A 14483-nucleotide genomic window follows, 5' to 3' on the forward strand; every position below is an offset into this window, starting at 1 on the left:
TTAAGCGTCCGACTTCAGCTCAGATCATGATCTCACAATCCCATGGTTTGTGGGTTCTTGCCCCATGTCAGGCTCTGTGCTAACAGCTCAGAGGGGAGCCTGCTTCAGAGACTGTGTCTCCTTTCTCTCTGCCCCTGCTCTGCTTGCACTCTTTATCTCAAAAATGAACCAACATCTAACAATTTAAAAAAATGATAAATCCTAAAAAATAATCAACTATCTCCAAGGATGACTTAGAGCATAGACTTTTATAACACAAAACGAGAGTCCTTTGGTTTGTGAAATTTCATGCAAAAATACTTGTTTAGAAAATGTTTCCGTCTTTAGGTATGAGCCAGCATCATGGAAACGTTCTTTGCCGCAGCTACAGCTATCAGACAGACGCTCTGACAGAGCCCCGTATTAGGTGATTCGGCAAATGCCAGGAAAATGAAAACCCAAATCCTTGCGCTTAAGGAGTGAATAAATACCCAAGGATATAATAACTGCTTGAGAAAGTCCATAAAGACCTGCAAAGCACTAGAATTGGATGATCAAAATTACATTCTGCAAATATTTTTTATAAGTACAGTGGATATTTGGTGTGAGATGACTCATGTTTTTTTTTTCTGGTTGTTCAGATGATGGGAAGAAAATGCTTTGTTTCTTGAAATTGTCATATAAAAGGGTTTGCTTTTATTTTTATCTGTGTTTTAAAGGCTTTATTATTTTATTAAAAATATTTAATGTGTATTTGTTTTTGAGAGAGAGAGAGAGACAGAACATGAGCAAGAGAGGGGCAGAGAGAGAGAGGGAGACAGAGACTCGGAAGCAGGCTCCACGCTGTCAGCACAGAGCCCCCACGTAGGCTGGAACCCACCACCCGTGAAATCATGATGTGAGCTGAAGTCAGACGCTTAACCAACAGAGCCACCCTGGTGCCCCCCGAATTTTAATTTTAAGTAATCGCTACACCCAAAGTGGGGCTCAAACTCACAACCCTGAGATCAAGAGTCACATGTTCTACTGACTCAGCCAGCCAGGAGCCCCAAAAGAGTTTGCTTTTAAGCTAACAGAGATTTAAAGCCAAGCAAACACAGCAGAAGGAAAATCTTCCCCTTTGTTTACCTGATGCAATGGTGCTTTCTCCCCTGTGAAGTTACTGAGTAGGTACTCAGTAAATGTAAGACCTCTTACCTCCCTCCTCATTATCCTCCGCAGCCTGGGTCTCCTCACTCTGCCCGCAAACCAGAGCAAGGGCGTCAATGTCTCCTAATAGGCCAGTCCACCAGCAGACAGTACTGAAGACCATTCACAAGGAGTCCCTTGAACTGGAGTAGGCAAACCAAGGCTCTTATCTCTGCTGTCATTCAGGGAGAACTCAAGGTCACAGGGTGTGACCTCAGACCACCCAGAAAAGCTCCATGGGCCCTCCTCGATCCAGAAAGCACCCAGTCTCCCAGAGGACACGACAGGGATTCTGAAATCTTTGCCAAGTGGTTTTAACCCAGCCCCAGTGGGTCGTAGACCGAGAGCGCCGGGATTTCCCTGCAGGTGTGGGTATACATTGCCGCTTCCTTATAAGCTTGTATTGAGACCAAGAGGCCAGGACACACCCGCTCGAAGCTAATACTCTGTTAAACAGTTACCAGGACTCACTCCTGAGCCTCCCAGCAGACGTCTGCAGACTCCCAGGGGCCAAAGGCCCCAACTGAAAGTTCTGGGGGTTGTTGAAATGCTAAATGGGGTTACTGTCGCACTTCCCAGCCACTCAGATGGAAACAGAGCCGCCTGGTGATCACTTAACTGATGTGTCTTCCGAGCCCTTGACCGTTTTCCTCCTAGACAAGAAGAAACGCAGACTGATACAAAATACCAAGAGCCACCTTGCCCTGTGCTGCTGTTTTGTGACAGACACCGTGGAAGAGCCCGATAGGCCACCGACCCCGTATTTTGTCACGACAACCTGCGGGGAAACGGTATTTTCTCGTTCTACAAATGAAACAGCCGAGACTCAGGCTAGGGAAGTTGTCCCGGGTTCCTGTAGCAAAGATAGGATTTGAACTCAGAACCGATTGACATTAATACCCATGCTTATCCTACTCAGTCCTCAGCTTTATAATTACAGGGAGCATTACAATGCTCTTGGTAAAGCAAGAAGTCTCTAGCAACACAAGGATTTTTTTTCTTTTGAGTGTTAAAGGAGAAAACATTTGAAAGCACACAGCCTGTTGCCTGTCAGACAGCGGAACGCCATTTATTATTTTTTTTAAAACCGTTATCTTACATCCTGGAACATGTTGGGTGCAGGGGAGTAGGCATCCAATGGTCTTCTACAGGGCTTGGAATGGGCTAGAGACAACTATTATGTATTTAAAAATAGCAACACTCACATGCTTCCATAGTAAATCAGTTGGCCAAGGTAAAAATAGATTCTAAACATAGCAAGAGCTGAAATTCAATCTAATACCAAGTAACAGAAAGCAGTGACAGCCTTCAACAGGAAAGAAGAGCCTGGCAGAAATTGATTACGCATTTGTATGAAATTATCCACCTCCGTTTCAGATTCGGTCTCCGCCTCCTCTACAGCAGAAAACACATACATGCGCACATGTGCATCTATGTACCTACGCAAGGAAATGAGGATGACGTGTTCCTATTTATTTCTCGATAATTGCATCGTTTACAAATCTGTTCATTTTGAGGCTTTGGTACTTATTAACACCTACTAGATAAGCTACAACAGTACACATTTCCTTAAGATCTTATTTTAAAATTTATTTAATTTTTTGAGAGAGAGAGAAAGTGGGGGAGGGGCATAGAGACACAGGGAGAGAGAGAGAATCCCGAGCAGGCTTGGCGCCGTCAGCGCAGAGCCTGATGTGGGGCTTGAACTCACAAACCACAAGATCATGACCTGAGCTGAAGTCCGATGCTTAACCTGCTGAGCCACGCGCACCCCTCTTTAAGATCTCTAAGTGGAGGAGACAGGATAGTTAATGTTTGAGATGTTTGGGGGGCAGGGGCACACGTGGCCAGACTGGTAGATCTGTAGAAAGGAGGGGACCCAGAAGCCACAGTCAAAACGATTCCCTCTGTGTCCAGCAAACTTACAGTGGTGGGCCTAGATTGTTGGGTTAATAGTCTGTCACTGTCATTTGACCCCAAGGAGGTGGTATGCCAGAGGAAAACTCCAGGTGTTGCGCCAAGGACTCCTTCCCCAGAACCACAAATGGATTTCAGGAGAAGGCTAGAGATTTGATTTTCCTTTACTATTATGATTATTTCTTTTTATTTTAAAATTTGTTTAAAAAATACTTACTTTTGAGACAATGGGAACCTGAGTGGGGGAGGGGCAGAGAGAAAGGGAGACAGAGGATCCAAAGCAGCCTCCAGGCTCCGAGGTGTCAGCACAGAGCCTAATGCCAGGCTCAAACTCACCAAGTGCAAGATCATGACCTGAGCCGAGGTCAGAGGCTCAACCAACAAGCCACCCAAGCTCCCTGTTTCAATTCTCCTTTAGTCCCCTACTTGAGAAAGGTTTAGAGCACACAATTCATTTTCTTTTAGTTGTTAGAGTGTCCCAGCTGTATGGCTGACTATTTAGGGAGGAAGCCACATAACATGTGTCCCTAAATCACATAATCTTATTCCATGAACAGCAAGAAGAGAATGACAGCTGGGTGTGTATTATAACTTGAAATAGAACACCATATTGAGCAAACCATACCATAAAAATAAAACGTAAAGATACATTTGAGAAATGGCTTTTTTAGGTACCATACAAACGCTTAAAAAAAACTTTCAGGGGTGCCTGGCTGAACGGTTGATTAACCGTTCAACTAAGCTCAGGTCACGATTTCGTGGTCCCTGAGTTCAAGCCTTGCGTCGGGCTCTGTGCTGACAGCTCAGAGCTTGGAGCCTGCTTCTTATTCTGTGTCTCCCTCTGTCTCTGCACCTCCCCTGCTCATGCTCTCTCTCTCTCTCAAAAATAAATAAACATAAAAAAAAAACTTACGGAAGGACTTATCATAATATCGATTTGTCAATTAAGGATCAATAGCCCTTTTCCTTAAGTTTGAAGGAGGATGATTTGTAAAACATGATGCAAAAAAGGAGAATTGGGGACAAAAACATAGGAGAGTGGCTAATACTGCCGACTACCTGAGTTCGTAACTCACTTTGGTCAAAACTTTGGGTCTTTGGATAAGGAAGGGATCTCACTTCTCCAGGCCACAGTTCCTTAGAACGTCAAGAGGGAATAATCACAGCCTGTACCTCATAGGGTCACTGTGAGGGTTCCAGTCCTCTACATAATTTCAGGCTGAGCACATAAGATTCAAAATATTGGTTATTATTTTATAACAAGTAACAGAGCAGATAAATATTACTAAGTACCTGAGATAAGCCAATTACTACAATCAAGGGCTGATTTTTTCCCCAAGAGCTAAAAGGAAAAAAAAAGATTTCACTTTTAGGCCTAAGAAACGATACACATTCATCAGTGAAGACTATCCAAACTGAAGTAGCAAATTATTGACTGAAACTGGGAATACAGGACGTTGTGGGAAATCGCAGACACCTTCAGTGGCAAGCTTTCCACAGCACAGCAACAGTTGTTCACGTGAGATGCCTCTTGTCGGCTCTCTGAAGGGGGCTGGGGGCTACCGTGTAACTCCTGGTGGAGAAAGGAGATGCGTTCCAAGTTCTCCACCTTCTGATACATATACGTAGGACATGGAAAATCGAAAGAAAGAAAGAAAGAAAGAAAGAAAGAAAGAAAGAAAGAAAGAAAGAAAGAGAGAGAGAGAGAAGGAAAGAAAGAAGGAAAGAAACAAAGAAAGAAAAGAAAAAATTTGAAATGATTGTTATCTTCTTTAATTTTTTTTTTAATGCTTATTTATGTTTGAGAGAGAGAGAGAGAGACAAAGCATGAGCGGGGGAGGGGCAGAGAGACAGACAGAATCCAAAGAAGGCTCCGGGCTCTGAGCTGTCAGCACAGAGCCTGATGCGGGGCTTGAACTCACAAACTGTGAGATCATGACCTGAGCCGAGGTCGGATGCTCAACCAACTGAGCCACCCAGGTGCCCCAAAATGATTACTATCTTCTTTAAAAAAATGTTTGTTGGGGCTCCTGGGTGGCTCAGTTGGTTAAGCCTCTGACTCTTGATTTCAGCTCAGGTCATGATCTCATGGTTTGTGAGTTCTAGCCCCACGTCGGGCTCTGTGCTGACAGCTCAGAGCATGGAGCCTGCTTCAGATTCTGTCTCTCCCTCTCCCGTTGCCCCTCCCCCTCTTGTGCTCTCTCTCAAAAAGAAATAAATTTGTTTTTTATTTGTTTGTATTTGTTTATTTATTTGTAAATTTGTTTATTTTTGAGACAGAGCATGCGCAGGTGCACGAGCGGGGGAGGGGCAGAGAGAGAGGAAGAGAGAGGATCCCAAGCAGGCTCCATAGCATGGAGCCTGACATGGGGCTTGATCTCAAGACCGTGAGATCATGACCTGAGCCAAAACTCAAGAGTCAGACACAACTGACTGAGCCACCCGGAGGCCCCTAAATGACTGGTGTCTTAATTGTGCCCTCAGCAGAAGCAGATCTTGGTTTATTCATAACTTACCTAGAGTCCTAACTTACCAGCAAGTACTTGTTTCAGGCATTGGGCAAAGGTATGCCGGTTACAAAGATTAATAAGATGCATTACGCTTTTTTGGACTTCTCCATTCCTCATGTGGATTTCGATGCTTGATGTGAGGAAAGAAAACTTCATGTAAAGATGAGAGTCAAATGTTGCCTCTCCTTCCAAAGGAAAGGCCGGGTCAGTTGATGCCGTGGAGGATGGGGCTGCCTGCCGTTAGAACCAGGACAGGATTTGATTTGAGAAAGCTCTGTCTTAACTCAAACGCCAGGGTGGCTTCAGAGCTGTTATATCAAGTCACTTGCCATATAATACGAGGAGATGGTTATAGCCTGAAAAACTTGAAGATAGGTTTAATCAGTCCTTCTCTCTATTCACAAACTGGCCCTGTAGACATTGTCTAATTTCCAGAAATATTGAAGGTGTTTTGGAATTAGATTTAATTTTCTGTTCAGTGCTTCCTCACCCCAGGGCATTTCTCTAATATAGTACCTTTCTTTTTGCACCATTCCCCCCCGCCCCCGTCAGTTCTGAGCTACGTGTTCATTAATTCAGCCAATTTATCTAGAGAATACAGATGAAAAAGAAGAGTTCAGGAACAAAGCTGCCTTTGACACAGTTTCTTGAATGGATTGGTTCATTGATTAATCCAGGGTTCCCAAACTTTATCCAGTTACTTTTCACGTCTGGTTTTTATGATATCCATGTTACATGTGCAAGTAGATAGTATTTTCTTTAACTTGACATACATTGAATAATTTTCAAAATGTAGTTTCATCTTAAGCAATATGTGTGATATCATGGGTTTGAGGTACTAGACTTTATTTTTTATTTTTATTTTTTAATGTGTGTATATTTATTTTTGAGAAAAAGGGAGTGTGAATGGGGTGGGGTGTGGGGAGGGAGAGGCAGAGAGAGAGGGAGAGACAGAAGCTAAAGCAGGCTCGCACTGTCAGCACAAAGTCCAATGCAGGGCTTGATCTCACTGATCAAGACCTGAGCTGAAATCAAGAGTTGGACGCTTAACCAACTGAGCCACCCAGTCACCTCGAGGTACTAGATCTTAAATATGTATTTAAAAAACCTACCTATGTAAATTTAAAAAATTATGCACCACCGAAAATAGTCTACCACTCATTTGGGGAACAGGGAATTAATACATTAATGAAAATTTTGAATTTGAAAGACCTCTTTTGGCTTTTAGAACCCAACACAGAGTTCCACAAAGGTTAAAAGATTTGGCCAAGCCTACTGGCCAAGGGGAGGGTTAAGAGTAGACCTTGGTCGGGGTGCCTGGGTGGTTCAGTCAGTTGAGCATCTGACTTTGGCTCAGGTCATGATCTTGCGGTTCCTGCGTTCCAACCCTGTGTTGGGCTCTGTGCTGACAGCTCAGAGACTAGAGCCTGGTTCTGATTCTGTGTCTCCTTCTCTCTCTGTCCCTCCCCCAATCGTGCTCTCTCAAAACTAAATAAACATTAAAAATTTAAAAGAAAAAGAGAGAAACTTGGTCTATACCTTAACGTTTAGTTTAGTGCTTTCCTTACCATGTTTGGTTGCAAATGGTACCCCAACTAGCTGATTAGCTATTTAAATATGGGAATTTCTACCAAATAAAATGATTTTTGTCTGGGTGTAAATGGTGTAAAAGTACTTCCTCTGTCATTAGCTAATAGGCAGTTAATAAACCAGTTGCTTTCGATCACTAGAATAATTATGTTCTTATTTGCCAAAGCAATTGCCCTCCCCAACTTTTAAAATATAATAAGAAGAATAGGATTGCATGAGTAGAAAATGTTAATAATGAGGGAGAAGGGGGCACCTGGGTGTCTCAGTTGGTTAAGTGACCAGCTCTTGATCTTGGCTGAGGTTATGGTTCGTGAGCTCGAGCCTCCAATCAGGCTCCGTGATGAGTGTGAAGCCTGCTTGGGATTCTTTCTGTCCTGCTGCCCTTCCCCTGCTTGGGCTTGTGCTCTCTCTATCTCTCTCTATCTCTCTCTCTGCCCCTCTCCTGCTTGCCCTTGTGCTCGCACTCTCTCTCTAGGTCAAAATAAATAAATAAATATTAACCAAATAATAATGAAGGAAATGGCCAGGGAGCTGAAAAGAGGTATAGTACATGGGAACTCTACTTTTTGCTTATTTTGTTTTTGCTCTAAAAATTGAAGTCTGTTAATGAAAACAAACAAATGGGGAAGGTTACTGAGGCTTGCTTAGTCCTATTTAAAACTGGGATTATATGTAGCTGATATTATTTTTATCCACTGTATTTTAGTAGCAGGGTTTTGCTATGGACGTTGAAGAAGCTGTCATTGCTATAGGATAGCCTAGGGCTGGACAGACAAGAGTGTAAACAGATGTCTATGGTATATGGGTGAATAGACCCCGGACTGCAGATGAAATTTGCCTCTAGCATTCTCAATGTGCTGATCCTACATAATGTGTCTGATCCTATGTAATGTGTCTGATCCTCAAATTCTATTGGTATCATTACTAGATAAGTGATTTTTTTGGGGACGCTTGGGTGGCTCAGTCAGTTAAGCATCTGACTTCAGCTCAGGTCATGATCTCACGGTTTATGGGTTCATGGGTTCGAGCCCTGCGTCGGGCTCTGTGCTGACTGCCAGCTCAGAGCCTGGAGCCTGTTTCAGATTCTGTATCTCCCTCTCTCTCTCTGACCCTCCCCTGCTCACGCTGTCTCTCTCTCTCCCTCAGAAATAAATAAAAACATTTAAAAATATTAGATAAGTAATTTTTTAACAAACATTTTGTTAATGTTTATTTGATTTTGAGAGAGATGGAAAGAGAAAGAGGAGAGCATAAACCAGTGAGGGTGGGGGAGGGGCAGAGAGAGAGAGGGAGACAGAGAATCCCAAGCAGGTTCCACGCTGTCAGCTCAGAGCCTGATCCCAGCCTGGAACTCACCAACCACGAGATCACGACCTGAGCTAAAACCAAGAGTCGGACGTTTAACTGACTGAGTCACCCAGGTGCCCCTAGATAAGTGATTCTTTTTTTTTTTTTTTAAACGTGTTATTTATTTCTGAGAGAAAGACAGCATGAGAAGGGCTGGGTCAGAGAGAGAGGGAGACACAGATTCTGGAACAGGCTCCAGGCTCTGAGCTGTCAGCACAGAGCCTGACATGGGGCTCGAACCCACGAACCACGAGATCATGACCTGAGCCGAAGTCGGCCGTCCAACTGACTGAGCCCTCCAGGCGCCCCTAGATAAGTGATTCTTAATGGAAAAGATCATGATTATCAGCCTAAGATTTCCAAGCGTAAGTATAATCAAGTGGTGAAGATGTTATACCATGTGAAAGACAGGGAGGCACAGAGGTCTAATAAATATTCCACAGCAATGCCAGCAGTAGACATTCCCAAATAACCTGAGAGAAAAGGAGAAATAAAATTCAGGATTCTAGAGCACCGGCTCTCTCACTATGCTGTTCATTGTTAAAGTGATCATTAAAAAAAAAAAATTGACATAATGAAAGACAGGGTCACAGTCTTTGGGTGCTCACATTTTAAAGAGAAGGGCATTAATGTTTGTTTGTTTATTTATTTATTTATTTTTGAGACAGAGAGACAGAGTGCAAGCTGCAGAGGAGTAAGAAAGAGGGAGACACAGAATCTGAAGCAGGCTCCAGACTCTGAGCTGTCAGCACAGAGCCTGACATGGGGCTCGAACCCACGAATTGTGAGGTCATGACCTGAACTGAAGTCGGATGCCCAACCGACTGAGCCACCCAGACGCCCCTAAAGAGGAGGGCATTAAAAAGAGATATACGTAAGTCTTCATTCTGTACAGTCATAGTTACTTAAGATTCAGAACGGGTTCTATGTTTGTGGACATTAATTTTAAAAGTATTTATTAAATTCTGGGTTTTGCCTTTCTTTTTTTTGCATTGTTGTCACAAATATAACACATAGCCCTCTCCCCTATGAGAGAGCTATTTGTGATTAGTATTAAGTTTCTAGTTAATATTCAGTTAAAGGTCAATGGATTCAAAGGCTTTAAAACCCATTCAAGTCACTGAAATAAAACAATTCAGTAAATAGATTTAGTCAAATTAAATTCACAGTCTTATTGATCTTTGTGTAGAGATATAACCTACCTCTCACCTCCTAGAGAAAGACACGTTAGTCTAATCCAGTGACATCTTTTCTTTCCCTCTGTCTCTCCAATGATATACTTCTATGGTATTCTGGATAACTGAGAACTGATCCCACATTATGATTAAAAAAAGCAACCTACAGCTGTGGTAAGGTGATAGTATGCACCATACGTCATTTGGAGGAGAAAGAAGCTGTGGTGGGTGGATACTTCAGTTTTGTGGGTCACTACCTTAGTAAATTTGGGACCAACCCCCCCAAAAAACCAAAAAACCCCACAAACGCCCCCCCACACAAAAAAGACACGCTCAAAAGGTATCTTAGCAAATAGGAAGCAGGTATCAGCTACCATGCATGTAAAATCCCCATAGTGTCTAACACACTGTCCTGAACATCTGGTATTTTCTACAGCGAGTGAAGCTTCCCACATGCACGCACGGGGCGGTGGGGGGCGGGGACAGCGCCCTCTTACCACCCCACCTCCCCCCCAGGCATTTCGGCTGACTTCCTCTTATGACTTGGTGAGGAAGGATTAGGAGAATGTGAGAAAACATGGGAGGTTGTAGGGAACTGGTCGACCCTTTCAGGGTGAGCCAGCCAGTTGCCTGGCTGGACCGCCCCTGCCCCCACTCACCCCCTGTGATGCACTTTCTCTTCCCACCCCAGCCTTCCTAAAAATAACTTCCTTTCTAACCTCTCTCCAGCTGCCACCACTCACTCACTCTCAATCTCACACCTTCCTTTACTTTCTTGAAAATACAGCTGACCTGAAAAAAAGGAGAGTCTAAAGAAAACCCCAGCAAAACCAGAGATTTTGAAGCTGTGTATGGTTTTGCTTGGCGATAGTCTCTGTTGGGAGCAGTTGCAAATCCCTGTTTGGGGAGGGGGGAGTTACTAGGGAATGTGGGACTGTATCAAGGAGTTAGCTTCCAATTCACAAGAATATTGAGTCTTGACTGATTGTCATTTGTGGGCATTTTATTAAGTGGCTTTCATCATAGGCCAGGTGCTAGAGAGTCAACCGTGAGGCACAGCGTGTAGCCATTTTTTTCTCAATAGTAAGGCTACAAATGGTATTGTAATTGTCTTTAATACAAAATAATAGTACTGATGGGGTTTTGGGGCATCCCAGAAAGAATTCCTGAAGACGTCTTTGGTTCAAAAAAGCGCTATTATTGAAGCGCTGGGATATGACCTATGGGCAGAAAGAGATGCACTGGGGTTGTGCAGAATGACTGCTTATATACTGTGCAGGTGGGGACCCATACAGTCAAGAGGAAGTTTCTCAAAGGGATTTCCATATGCTAAAGAGGATTTACAGATTACTGGAGGCCTAGCTATTGTCAGGCTTAGGCTGTTTTTCCCTCTGGCAAAGCAGTAACAGTAAGACAGTAGGGAGCTCCTGGAGATTAGGCTATTGATGAGCTATTTGTAAACTAATGGAGACTCTATCTGTTTAACCATTTGTTTTCTGTCCTTTCCTTTGTTCTTGGGCAGCCAGGAGTGCCTGAGGAATATTACCCGTATTCCACCTTGGGTGGGGGTGGGGGTGAGGGTGGGGCATGGTTGTGCTTGGTCTTCCACTTGCCTTATGGTCCCTCATCAGTACTATATACAGCAGTTAAAAAAATCCACATTTACATATATCTGTAACTATGGATTTATCCCTTAGGCTAGTTTTCTTTTGTCCTGTAAGAGCCATGTGGACTGTCATTAATCTGTGTAAACTCTGGGAAGGAAATTTAATTAGAGTCGTGGTTGTGGTCGTACTGAAATGGTAGGAGCTAAGGAAGAGCCACATGGGCCAGGCACCACCCTCTTACCATCTCAGAGAGAGTCAAGGACTTTACGAATCAGGAATCACATCTCCCAAGAATTTCTAGGATTCCAGGATGTGTATCATATCCCGTTTGTTAATTTTATTATCCTGTCTCTTCCCTCCTAGGTCAGCAGTGAAACTCTTAAAATTAAAAAAATAAATAAATAAAGTTTACCTGATTGTACGTAAGGGGAGGCATGGAAGGTGTCACTAGGGAGACAGAGGTGCTTTAGCCCCTTCACAGCACCTTTCCTCACCCGGTGGGGGGACAATGCCTCCTTTGAGAGTGAGAGGGCGCAGGGCAGTTGTTGGGACCCGGCAGAGGGAATAAAGGAAAAATCCGGAGTGAGATTCTGAGGCAGAACCTCAGGAGAGCCTTTGGGGCTCAACAGTAGAAAAGCTACTTTTCCTCTTGGAGAAGCACTTTGGGGATCTCTGCTCTTGGGGTCTTCATCTTTAATATAGTAGCCATCCGTGCTCGCTTCGGCAGCACATATACTAATACAGTAGCCATCTTTCAGGAACATTGTGATGGTTAGGCAAGATAGTCCATGTGAATCGCTAGGCATAGCTCCTAGAATACAGCAAGTGAACCCATCGAATATGAACCAATCAAAACCAATCAACACAGTAGCGAAGCAAATATCACCACGGGCCCTGAAGCCATTGAAGAGTCACATGGCCATCGTCCAAAGAAATTCAATCACGCCAGGAGTCAAGGGAGCGGGATAGGTGGGTTCATGTCCCAACTGGTCAACCCATCTCCTTATTTCCATCTAACCTCCATGCAACCTCAGGTGGGGAAACTGAGGTTCAGAGAAGAAATAACATGTCTAAAGGGCAGTGGGTCCATTTATCTCCTATCTGCTTGATTCTTCTTTTCAGCATTATCTCCTTATGTAAATGTTAACATAGATGAAACTTAATTTTCAAAGATTTAATTTTGGAGCTGGAATTAGAAAAATCATTCCCAAGTCAAATCACCAACACAATTCTACTACACTTTTTCTCTATTTCCACACTTTCTGGGGTGGCGGGAGGTGGTGGAGAGGTTATGTGTGCAATCATAAAACATTTATTGAATCTCTGGGTCAGCTTCCACCCTTTGCATCTCAGGTCTGATTTTTGCTGAAGAAAGAACAGAGACTCCCCAAAAGCTACTTTGCACCAAGTGTCCCTGAAAAGTGCTACTTAGGGCAGGAAATGAATTAAACAGTGACTTGCTGTGTCAATGTGTGTTTTCAAATGAAACAGAAAGAAACATGTGCTTTTGAGAAAAATAGGGCCAGGAGTGTGATTTTTCGAAATGCTTCAAGAGCTGTGGTTTCATGCAACCTTTACTTTCAAGCTGCCCACAAGTGCTGTAGTCCCGCCTTCCTGGCCTGGGTCTCCCTGAAAAGCCCAAAGGGGCTCTGGCACTGACAACACTCTTGTCCGGAGCCACGTATTTAGTGTAATCCTCCCTCCTTCTCCAGAGGCATGAACTCTCAATCGACAGGAAGGTGGGGAGGAAAGAGAAGTCGTGGGTGGGAAGAGTGAATTTTGCCTCCTCTCCTGCCCTCTGAAAGCTAAGACTTTTAAGTCTGTCCAGACAAGCGTGCCATTATCTGGTTCCCTTAGAGTCCCCGTGAGTCTCTGCCAGTTGCTTTGGTTGATGTTTTGAAGCAGTATTTAAAAAAAAAAAAAAAAAACCAACTAGGGGAGGAAGGTGACTAATTCTGCCCAGAATATTTGCCCTTAACATTCTTCTCCAAATACTCAGGTTACTAAACAGGATGTAACAATAATACGTATTTAATTAAGAAGCAGAAGAGCACAGGGGCTCTGGAATCACAGCTAGATTCCTAGCCAGCTCTCTTACCGACTGAGACCTGAAGCAAGCCATTAATGTGAAGATGTGGCTTTTTCATCTTAAAACAGGGAGGGAATGCCAGGATCAGCCTCATAAGTGTTATAAGAGATCATGTATACACAGTTTTTAGAAGGTTATTTTCATTGCTGGAACTGTAATGAAACCAAACCGTTACTCTGTTGTATTCTGATAAGGTTTTCATTTGGGGATCCCAGGGGTAGGTAGGGATAGTATCTTGAAGGCTGGGCTTTCTTCCATCCTTTTTTTCTTTCCTCCCTCCCTCCCTTCCTTCCAGTAATCTCTACACCCCAAAGTGGGGCTCAAACTTATGACCCCAAGATCAAGAGTTACACGCTCTACCAACTGAGCCAGCAGCCAGGCGGCCCAGGGAGAACATTCTTGGTGTTAATCATCCAGGGAAGGGTTGTAACCTTCTTTAGGAAATGGGAATTAGACGAACCAGAGAAGTAACTGCCTCCCTATCATTTCTGGGGTCTAGTGCTCAAGGCATCTAGATATGCTTAAAGCTACTTCTGCTTGGGAAGATTTAAACATGGCAGGGTGGGGACAGGAAGGGGCCACAAACTGAAGATGCTAAACCCTATCACGTAGACCGGTACGCGTTCGTACGTGTGTGCTTGCGGGGAGCGGAGTCAGTACTCTAGTGAACAGTGTGAGGCCTGGATCAGACCACCTCTTGTGTCCCTCCCACTGGATAAACGAACTCTCCCAGTGGGAGCTGAATCTCGGGAAAGAAGTCAGGAGTTTGGCCTCCAAGTGCTCCTTCCTACATGGAAGTGGGGGTTTATCTCCAAAGAAAGTGGATTTCCTTGCAAGGTCTTAAGCTTTGGAAGAGCTTTCAGTTACATCTGTTGGGTCTCATGAAACTCCAAGATAGGGAGTTTGGACACTGCCATTTCTGTTTTTCTGAATTAACAGAGTTTTAAAGAGATGAGATGGGGCACCTGGGTGGCTCAGTCGGTTAAGCGGCTGACTTCGGCTCAGGTCATGATCTCATGGTTTGTGAGTGCGAGCCCTGCATCAGGCTCTCTGCTGTCAGCACAGAGCTCGCTTTAAATCT

Source organism: Hyaena hyaena, unplaced genomic scaffold, assembly GCF_003009895.1.
Source record: "Hyaena hyaena isolate Hyena2069 unplaced genomic scaffold, ASM300989v1 scaffold_127, whole genome shotgun sequence".
NCBI lineage: Eukaryota > Metazoa > Chordata > Mammalia > Carnivora > Hyaenidae > Hyaena > Hyaena hyaena.